Here is an 11,316-nt window from a genome sequence, read left to right as displayed (position 1 = left end):
GCTTTAATTGGTCCAAAATTGGAAGAAATTAACACAAGGCTGGGTACAATCCTGGAAGAATTGAAAAATCATGCAGAAAGAATAAATGAAGCAGAACAGAGGATTTCAAATTGTGAAGATGCTCAAAATATACTTCAATTGCAGATGGAAAGCCTGACAAAGCAAATCTATCTTTACTTACAAAAATTGATGACCTAGAAAATAGGACAAGGCGAAATAATCTGCGCCTAATTGGCATTCCTGAATCCTTATCCTCCCATGAATTAAAAAAATTGGTGGAATATTCTATCCCAGAGATGCTTGGTTTAAACACGGGAGAACATCTTTATAACTGAGAGAATACACAGGATGGGAAAAGAAAGGGATCCATCAGCATTAAATGGTAGAAGACCATGGCCAGTTATAGTGAAGTTTTTAAATTTCCAGGGGAAAAATTAAATGCTGAGAGCCTACAGGAAGCAACAACCCCTGCAATACCAATGAACAAAGATCCTGCTCTTCAAGACTTTTCTATTGAGACTTCAAACGAAAAAGAAGCAATTTTCACCTATTTGCTCACACTTAGTGGCTGAAAATAGATTTTTTTGCATTGCTGTATCCAGCTAGGCTTAAAGATAAAATCTGGCACTGACTTTTTTTTCTTTGACTCCCCTGAATCAGCCCAGTCTTTCTTGGAGAATGAAGCAAAATAGGGAGAAACTGAATGAGAGTCCTCCCTCCATTTGATATTAGGGCTATGTGTACTTATGTACAAATGTTTCTTCGTTTTAATGTGGTTTTTTTTTTTTTTTTTCTCCCATTTATACAGTGAAAACGGTCATGGGGTATTTTCTTTTTCTTTTTTTTTCTCTCCCATTTATACAGTGAAAACTGTCACAGGGTATTTTTTTTCTCTCTCTCCCATTTATACAGTGAAAATTGTCATGGGGTTTTTTGTTTTTTTTCCTCTCTCCCATTTATACAGTGAAAACTGTCATGGGGTATTTTTTTTTTTTTCTTTTCTCTTTTTTCCTTTCTTTTCAAAAACTACCCACTAATACACACAAATTTTATTAGTGAGCACAAAATTAACAGCACAGGGTGTATTGGAAAATATGGCTAGATATTTGTTGATACTAGTGTACATAAATTGTTAAGATATATGAATATGTTGTTTTTATGGGTAAAAAAATATGAGATTTTATTATTCACTAATGCACACTAAATGATATAAGATTGAGAATATGACACTTGAACACAGAACCACTGTAAAAGAAAAAAAGAAGAAAAAAGAAAGAGAAAAGAAAAAGAAGTCTATTACCTTCTCTTATGTTTAGGGGTGCGTGCAAAAGGTATAGATTTACCATATAACCACTGATATTATAGATATAATTATGGGGATGATTGAAAGCACGTGGTTAGAACACAAACACTAAATAGTTTATTCTTAAGTGTAAGGGGGGTATGTAACTAATATAATTCTGTTTTATGTTTTTAAGGCAATCATTAGACTGCCGTTTAGTATAAACTTTTTTTCTAAAGGAAAAGAATCAAGGGAAGGGAAGGGAGAGAGAAGAGAAGAGGGGAAAGAGAAAAGAAAAATGGGTACAAAGGTTAAACTAAGATGGGTGTAAATATTCTGTTAAGTTATGTAAAGATTCTTTTTTTTTATTTTTTTTATTTTATTACTATTATTCCTTCTCTTTCTCCCCGTGTTCCCTCCACCTCCTGCGGTGCCCCCACTAGGCTTGATCTATTTGCTCACTCTTTTTTGCTGGGTTGGATTGGTTAAAATCTTAACCTGGAATATAGGGGGGATTCACTCCCCAATAAAAAGAAAGGCAGTTATGAACCTTCTGGGAAAAAGGGATTTCGACATAGCTTGCCTACAAGAAACCCACCTATCCGATGTAGAGCATAGGGAAGATTAAAGCTAGATGGCTGGGAGAAACTTTATTTTCATCATATACAAGATCTTCCAGAGGGGTTATGGTTCTTTTCCATTCAAGATTAGAATATAAAATTTTAGATAAAGTCTATAGATAAAGGAAGGGAGATACGTAATTATTAGACTCTCTATTCACAATGAAGGAATATTTGTTGGTGAATATTTATGGTCCAATAGTCCCTGATGAAGGGTTTTGGAATCTAATGGTAACAGAAAATGTTCAAATTTCCGAAAGCTAAATTTTTGATGACAGGGGATTTAACGTCACCACCCGAATTCTTATCTGGATAGAAGGAAAATAGGGGAACGATAACACTAAAATCAAAATTAAGTCCACACAATTGAAGGTTGAAAAAAAAGTATTAACCTACTCTATAACTCACTTAATCTGGTAGAGTATTGGAGGATGTTAACCCCAATGCTTAGAATACACATGCTGCTCCAAGTCCCATAATACGCTTTTGAGATTGGACCTTTTCCTAATCTCAGACCTTCTGTACCAAGGTTCGAGAAATGCATTATTGGGGATTTTAGTTTGTCAGATCATGCTCCAGGTTATTTTGGCTATTACAACGAAAAGGAAATTTTCGTATAATTCTTTCTTTTTTCCGGTTTACCTGCAAGACTCTATTGACTTTAGAACCTTCCTAGCCAAAACTTGGGGAAGATTTTAGAACATTTAACAGTCACTGCAGGGACAATATTCAGCTTTTTTGGGAAACAGCGAAAGCTTACCTAAGAGGGGAAATAGCTAGCTATTGCGAAAGCAAAGAAGGGAGAAGGCGAGAAGAGATAAGGCCCTCTCAGATAAAGTGAGGGAATTTGATATTAAACTCTTGGGAAAGACCCTGTAAGGTAAATACTTGAGAATTACTTTCAGGCAAGAAAGAAAGAGAGACATTTCTTTTGGGAGAAGCACAGTACTCCTGTATAAAAACAGTGCCAGATTTGCAAAATTCGGTAACAAAGTAGGTAAATTTATGGCCTCAATGTTCAAAAGACAATCCAGGAGAAACCAATAGCAGACAATAAAGGTAAAAGAACAATTAGTTACAGGAACAAGAGCAGATTTCACACCTTTTCCATGCTTTTTACTCTGATCTTTATTCATCTCAACGTCCCGGATGCAGATACCATTAAAAAAATTTCTGGATGGGATTTGCTTGCCCACAATTCCATCAGAAAGTTGTGATCTTTTGAACCAGCCAATAACAGAAAATGAGATCTATAAAATTATTGGCTCAATGGTGAGAGGGGAAAGCTCCAGGCCCGGATTGCTTACCTAGTTGAGGCTCTATCAAATACTGCGACTGGAGATAGGGCCAGTAACTTCATCGAGTTATACAATAGAATACTTTGGAACAGAAATCTAGATCTCCGAGAATTTTAAAGAGGGCTAACATAATTTTTGATTCAAAGGCCAATAAGATCCAACAGATATGATCTCGTATAGACCTATTTCGTTATTAGGAGCTAGATTATAAAAATATTGATGAAAATCATTGTGGAGAGGTTGAAACCTTTAATGCCGGCGATTATCCACCAAGACCAGACAGGGTTTATTATAGGAAGAGCATCTTGAAATGAACATAAGGAAAATTTTACAGGTAATATGTCAATATGGGGGGATCGTTCTGCCCTGCCGGAGGCCTTCCTGCTATCCTTGGATGCAGAGAAGGCCTTCGACAGGGTGAGGTGGCCCTTTTCTGATCCAAGTTTGGAGAGATTTGGCTTTAAGGGATACTTTAGAGGACTTCATTGATAAGATCTATATAAATGTTAAGGCTTCCATTTTGATCAATGACTATGGTCAGATCCTTTTATTTTGACAAGAGGCACCCGTCAGGGTTTGGCCCGATGTCACCATTATTATTTGACCTTATAATGGAACACCCTGGCTATAAAACTGAGAGACTTATTGATCAGTATAGGACAAACAAAGCTTAAAACCGCCTTGTTTGCTGACGACCTTCCTGTTATTTGTTGCCGAACCAAAAAGACAAATCAGTGCGATTATGGGGTTGCTTGAACATATGGTGAGGTTTCGGGCTACAGAACAAATTCTCAAAATCAAAAATTTTGTGGCTTAAAGAAGAACCCTGGGGAACTACTCAACTTTTCAATTCATAGAAACTAAAACTCTGGAGTATCTGGGCTTAAAAATCTCAGCCTAATACAACAGACTGGTATAAAAGACAATTTTGGTACAATAACTAAGGGGACACAGCAAAAATAAATTAAAATCATGGGCATGACCTTCCGGTATCGTTGTCCGGGAAAAATTTCCCTTTTTAAGATGTTATTATTCCTAAGATTCTATATACGTTTAAGGATGCTTCCTTTTTTTGATAGATAGAAATTATTTAAATCGTTTTAACCCAATCATTAAGGCTGTTTCTTATGGAGTGGGAGAAAACCAAGGTTGAAACTAACTAAATTATATCAGCCCTATAATAAAAGGGGGCCTGGCGCTTCCTAATTTAGAGCGCTACAACCAGGCAGCAATTCTACGCTTCCCTCTTGATTGGCTAACAAGGTCTTTCTTATACTCCGAAGGAGAGTCCATAGAAAATCAAGCTTGTTTGCCGCTATCTTTAAATTATGTACTCTGTGCCACAAATAGAGGAGCTAGGTAAGAGCTTTCTGTCACACCCCTTGTATAGGGATATAATAAAAGTATGGAGAAATCTGGTCTACCAGTATTGGTGTGAGCCAAAATATCTCAAAATGGATTGCGAATAAGCGGTAATCCTCATTTCCCCCTAGGTAAATCTGATATCCCTAGGTAAATCTGATATTTTTAAGAAATGGTCACCAGAGACCATTAGTAGTGAATGATTTTTTATAACTACACCACAAATTAAAGTGTGTACATTTGATAGGTTTCAAGAAAAACATATGTTTTATTTTTCTACAAGTTAAAGGTTATATCCTCAAACTGACTAGGGATAGCTCCTCAACTATGGAAAAAGTTCATCCTTTAATTGATGTTGCTAAAGTTAGAAAAACAGAATTTATGTTTTACCTGATAAATTACTTCCTCCAACGGTGTGACCGGTCCACGGGGCGTCATCCTTACTTGTGGGATATTCTCTTCCCCAAACAGGAAATGGCAAAGAGCCCAGCAAAGCTGGGGTCACATATCCCTCCTAGGCTCCGCCTACCCCAGTCATTCGACCGACGTTAAGGAGGAATATTTGCATAGGGAGAAACCATATGATACCGTGGTGACTGTAGTTAAAGAAAATAAATTATCAGACCTGATTAAAAAACCAGGGGCGGGCCGTGGACCGGACACACCGTTGGGAGAAAGTAATTTATCAGGTAAACATAAATTCTGTTTTCTCCAACATAGGTGTGGTCCGGTCCACGGCGTCATCCTTACTTGTGGAACCAATACCAAAGCTTTAGGGACACGGATGAAGGGAGGGAGCAAATCAGGTCACCTAAATGGAAGGCACCACGGCTTGCAAAACCTTTCTCCCAAAAAATAGCCTCAGAAGAAGCAAAGTATCAAACTTGTAAAATTTGGTAAAAGTGTGCAGTGAAGACCAAGTCAACTGCCCTACATATCTGATCAACAGAAGCCTCGTTCTTGAAGGCCCATGTGGAAGCCACAGCCCTAGTGGAATGAGCTGTGATTCTTTCAGGAGTGCTGCCGTCCGGGCAGTCACATAAGGCCAATCTGATGATGCTTTTAATCCAAAAAGAGAGAGAGGTAGAAGTTGCTTTTTGACCTCTCCTTTTACAGAATAAACAACAAACAAGGAAGATGTTTGTCTAAAATCCTTTGTAGCATCTAAATAGAATTTTTAGAGCGCGAACAACATCCAAATTGTGCAAACAAACGTTCCTTCTTCGAACTGGTTTCGGACACAAAGAAGGCACGACTATCTCCTGGTTAATGTTTTTGTTAGAAACAACTTTTGGAAGAGAAACCAGGTTTAGTACGTAAAACCACCTTATCTGCATGGAACACCAGATAAGGAGGAGAACACTGCAGAGCAGATAATTCTGAAAACTCTTCTAGCATGAAGAAATTGAAACCAAAAACAAAACTTTCCAAGATAATAACTTAATATCAACGGAATGTAAGGGTTCAAACGGAACCCCCTGAAGAACTGAAAGAACTAAGTTGAGACTCCAAGGAGGAGTCAAAGGTTTGTAAACAGGCTTGATTCTAACCAGAGCCTGAACAAAGGCTGCGAACATCTGGCACAGCTGCCAGCTTTTTGTGAAGTAACACAGACAAGGCAGAAATCTGTCCCTTCAAGGAACTTGCAGATAATCCTTTCTCCAATCCTTCTTGAAGAAAGGGATAGAATCTTAGGAATCTTTACCTTGTCCCAAGGGATCCTTTAGATTCACACCAACAGATATATTTTTTCCATATTTTGTGGTAAATTTTTCTAGTTACAGGCTTTCTGGCCTGAACAAGAGTATCAATAACAGAAATCTGAGAACCCTCGTTTTGATAAGATCAAGCGTTCAAATCTCCAAGCAGTCAGCTGGAGTGAGACCAGATTCGGATGTTCGAAACGACCTTGAACAAGAAGGTCTCGTCTCAAAGGTAGCTTCCATGGTGGAGCCGATGACATATTCACCAGATCTGCATACCAAGTCCTGCGTGGCCCACGCAGGAGCTATCAAGATCACCGACGCCCTCTCCTGATTGATCCTGGCTACCCAGCCTGGGGATGAGAGGAGAAACGGCGGGAATACATAAGCTAGTTTGAAGGGTCCAAGGTGCTACTAGGTGCATCTACTAGAGTCGCCTTGGGATCCCTGGATCTGGACCCGTAGCAAGGGAACCTTGAAGTTCTGACGAGAGGCCATCAGGTCCATGTCTGGAATGCCCCAGCAGTTGAGTAATTTGGGCAAAGATGTCCGATGGAGTTCCCCACTCCACCGGATGTAATGTCTGACGACTCAGAAAATCCGCTCCCAATTTTCCACTCCTGGTTGTGGATTGCAGACAGGTGGCAGGAGTGAGTTCTCCGCCCATTGAAGTGATTTTTGGTCACTTCATTCCATCGCCAGGGAACTCCTTGTTCCCCCCTGATGTGTTGTACGCAACAGGTCGTCATGTTGTCTGATTGAAAACCGTATGAACTGGCCTTTGCTAGCTGAGGCCAAGCCTTGAAGCATTGAATATCGCTCTCAGTTCCAGAATATTTTATCGGTAGAAGAGATTCTTCCCGAGACCAAAGACCCTGAGCTTTCAGGGGTCCCCAGACCGCGCCCCACCCATCAGACTGGCGTCGGTCGTGACAATGACCCACTCTGGTCTGCGGAAGGTCATCCCTTGTGACAGGTTGTCCAGGGACAGCCACCAACGGAGTGAGTCTCTGGTCCTCTGATTTACCTTGTATCTTCGGAGACAAGTCTGTATAGTCCCCATTCCACTGACTGAGCATGCACAGTTGTAATGTGGTCTTAGATGAATGCGCGCAAAAGGAACTATGTCCATTGCCGCAACCAATCAAACCTATTACTTCCATGCACTGCGCTATGGAAGGAAAGAGAACGGAATGAAGTGTTTGACAAGATTTAGAAAGTTTTGTTTTTCTGGCCTCTGTCAGAAAAATCCTATTTCTAAGGAGTCTATTATTGTTCCCAAGAAGGGAACCCCTTGTCGACGTAGATAGAGAACTCTTTTCCACGTTCACTTTCCATCCGTGAGATCTGAGAAAGGCCAGGACTATGTCCGTGTGAGCCTTTGCTTGAGGGAAGGGACGACGCTTGAATCAGAATGTCGTCCAAGTAAGGAACTACTGCAATGCCCCTTGGTCTTAGTACCGCTAGAAGGGACCCTAGGTACCTTTGTGAAAATCCTTGGAGGCAGTGGCTAATCCGAATGGAAGCGCCACGAACTGGTAATGCTTGTCCAGGAATGCGAACCTTAGGAACAGATGATGTTCCTTGTGGATAGGAATATGTAGATACGCATCTTTAAATCCACCGTGGTCATGAATTGACCTTCCTGGATGGAAGGAAGAATTGTTCGAATGGTTTCTCCATTTTGAACGATGGAACCTTGAGAAAACTTGTTTAAGATCTTGAGATCTAAGATTGGTCTGAACGTTCCCTCTTTTTTGGAACTATGAACAGATTGGAGTAGAACCCCATCCCTTGTTCTCCTAATGGAACAGGATGAATCCACTCCCATTTTTAACAGGTCTTCTACACAATGTAAGAATGCCTGTCTCTTTATGTGGTCTGAAGACATTGGAGACCTGTGGAACCTCCCCCTTGGGGGAAGCCCCCTTGAATTCCAGAAGATAACCTTGGGAGACTATTTCTAGTGCCCAAGGATCCAGGAACATCTCTTGCCCAAGCCTGAGCGGAAGAGAGAGAGTCTGCCCCCCACCAGATCCGGTCCCGGATCGGGGGGCCAACATTTCATGCTGTCTTGGTAGCAGTGGCAGGTTTCTTGCCTGCTTTCCCTTGTTCCAGCCTTGCATTGGGTTCTCCAGGCTGGGCTTGGCTTGAGAAGTATTACCCTCTTGCTTAGAGGGAGCGTAGCACTTGGGGCTGGTCCGTTTCTACGAAAGGGACGAAAAATTAGGTTTATTTTTTTGGCCTTGAAAGACCTATCCTGAGAAGGACGTGGCCCTTACCCCAGTGATATCAGAGATAATCTCTTCAAGTCAGGGCCAAAACAGCGTTTTCCCCCTTGAAAGGAATGTTAAGTAGTTTGTTCTTGGAAGACGCATCCGACTGACCAAGATTTCACCAAAGCGCTCTGCGCGCCACAATAGCAAACCCCAGTATTTTTCGCCGCTAACCTAGCCAATTGCAAAGTGGCGTCTAGGGGTGAAAGGAATTAGCCAATTTGAGAGCACGGATTCTGTCCATAATCTCCTCATAAGGAGGAGAATCACTATCGATCGCCTTACCTAGCCCTCATCGAACCAGAAACGCGGGCTGTAGTGACAGGGACAATGCATGAAATTGGTTGTAGAGGTAACCTTGCTGAACAAACATCTTTTTAAGCAAACCTTCTAATTTTTTTATCCATAGGATCTTTGAAAGCACAACTATCTTCTATGGGTATAGTGGTGCGTTTTGTTTAAGAGTAGAAACCGCTCCCTCGACCTTGGGGACTGTCTGCCAAAGTCCTTTCTGGGGGTCGGACCATAGGAAACAATTTTTTAAATATGGGGGAGGACGAAAGGTAAACCGGGCCTTTTCCCATTCTTTATTTACAATGGTCCGCCACCCCGCTTGGGGTATAGGAAAAGCTTCTGGGAAGCCCCCGGGACCTCTAGGAACTTGTCCATTTTACATAGTTTCTCTGGGATGATCAAATTCTCACAATCATCCAGAGTGGATAATACCTCCTTAAGCAGAGCGCGGAGATGTTCCAACTTAAATTTAAATGTAATCACATCGGGTTCAGCTTGTGAGAAATTTTCCCTGAATCTGAAATTTCTCCCTCAGACAAAACCTCCCTGGCCCCCTCAGACTGGTGTAGGGGCATTTCAGAACCAGTATCATCAGCGTCCTCATGCTCTCAGTATCTAAAACAGAGGCAGTCGCGCTTACGCTGATAAGTGGGTATTTTCGGCTAAAATGTTTTTGATAGAATTATCCATTTCCATTAGCAGCCTTAATGTTGCATAGTAAGGAGTATTGGCGCGCTAGATGTACTAGGGGCCTCCTGAGTGGGCAAGACTGGTGTAGACGAAGGAGGGAAGTGATGCAGTACCATGCTTACTCCCCTCACTTGAGGAATCATCTTGGGCATCATTTTCAGTGTCACATAAATCACATTCTATTTAAAGGAGAAGAAACCTTGGCTTCCCCACATTCAGAACACAGTCTATCTGGTAGTTCAGACATGTTAAACAGGCATAAACTTTGATAACAAAGTACAAAAAACTTTTTAAAATAAAACCGTTACTGTCACTTTAAATTTTAAACTGAACACACTTTATTACTGCAATTGCGAAAAAGTATGAAGGATATTGTTCAAAATTCACCAAAATTTCACAACAGTGTCTTAAAGCCTTAAAGTATTGCACACCCAAATTTTGAAGCTTTAACCCTTAAAATAACGGAACCGAGCCGTTTTTATCTTTAACCCCTTTTACAGTCCCTGGTATCTGCTTTGCTGAGACCCAACCAAGCCCAAAGGGGAATACGATACCAAATGACGCCTTCAGAAAGTCTTTTCTATGTATCAGAGCTCCTCACACATGCGAGCTGCATGTCATGCTTCTCAAAACAAGGTGCGCAATACCGAGCGCGAAAATGAGCTCCTGCCTATGATTAGGGAAAGCCCCTAGAGAATAAGGTGTCTAAAACAGTGCCTGCCGATATTATTTTACAAAAAATACCCAGTATTAAATGATTCCTCAAGGCTAAATATGGTATATATGAATCGATTTAGCCCAGAAAATGTCTACAGTCTTAATAAGCCCTTGTGAAGCCCTTATTTACTGTCTGAATAAAAAGGGCTTACCAGGATCCCATAGGGAAAATGACAGCTTCCAGGCATTACATCGTCTTGTTAGAATGTGTCCTACCTCAAGCAGCAAAAGACTGCTCACTGTTCCCCCCAACTGAAGTTAATTCCTTCTCAACAGTCCTGTGTGGAACAAGCCATGGATTTTAGGTAACGGTTGCTAAAATCATTTTCCTCTTACAAACAGAAATCTTTCATCTCTTTTCTGTTTCAGAGTAAATTAGTACATAGCCAGCACTATTTTTAAAATAACAAACTCTTGATTGAATAATAAAAAACTACAGTTAAACACTAAAAAAACTCTAAGCCATCTCGGTGGAGATGTTGCCTGTACAACGGCAAAGAGAATGACTGGGGTAGGCGGAGCCTAGAGGGATCATGGTGACCAGCTTTGCTGGGCTCTTTGCCATTTCCTGTTGGGGAAGAGAATATCCCACAAGTAAGGAGTGACGCCGTGGACCGACACAACCTATGTTGGAGAAAGGTATGTTATCTTTTATATATAAACTATTGCTGTCCTTAGAAAGAAAACTCAGCATTAACAGAACTGGGTATCTTATTGGGACATCAGCGGTTGATTCTTCTAATCTGGAAAAAATACTATTGAAAAGTTTAATTACTACCCAAAAGCTACGACCTTCATCTTACCATAGAGAAATTGCAATTCAGACTATTACATAGGGATTATTTTATTCCACGTAGAGTGGCAAAATGGAATAAAAATGTGCTTAATTGTTGTTCTAAATGTCAATTTGGTCGATCCAGATCTAATTCAATTTGATATGGAACTGCCCGAAATTAAATCAATTCTGGAAGAAACTAGAATTTTTTTTCTTTACTATATTTAAAAGGAAATCTACTTAACTAAGGAATCTATTTTTTTTTCTTAGATCCCACTCTTCTTCGATAGAGATATTAA

The sequence above is a fragment of the Bombina bombina genome, chromosome 2 (genome assembly GCF_027579735.1).
Source record: "Bombina bombina isolate aBomBom1 chromosome 2, aBomBom1.pri, whole genome shotgun sequence".
In the NCBI taxonomy this organism is placed as follows: domain Eukaryota; kingdom Metazoa; phylum Chordata; class Amphibia; order Anura; family Bombinatoridae; genus Bombina; species Bombina bombina.
The sequence above is the reverse complement of the archived record's forward strand: the minus strand, read 5'-3'. Positions refer to the sequence as shown.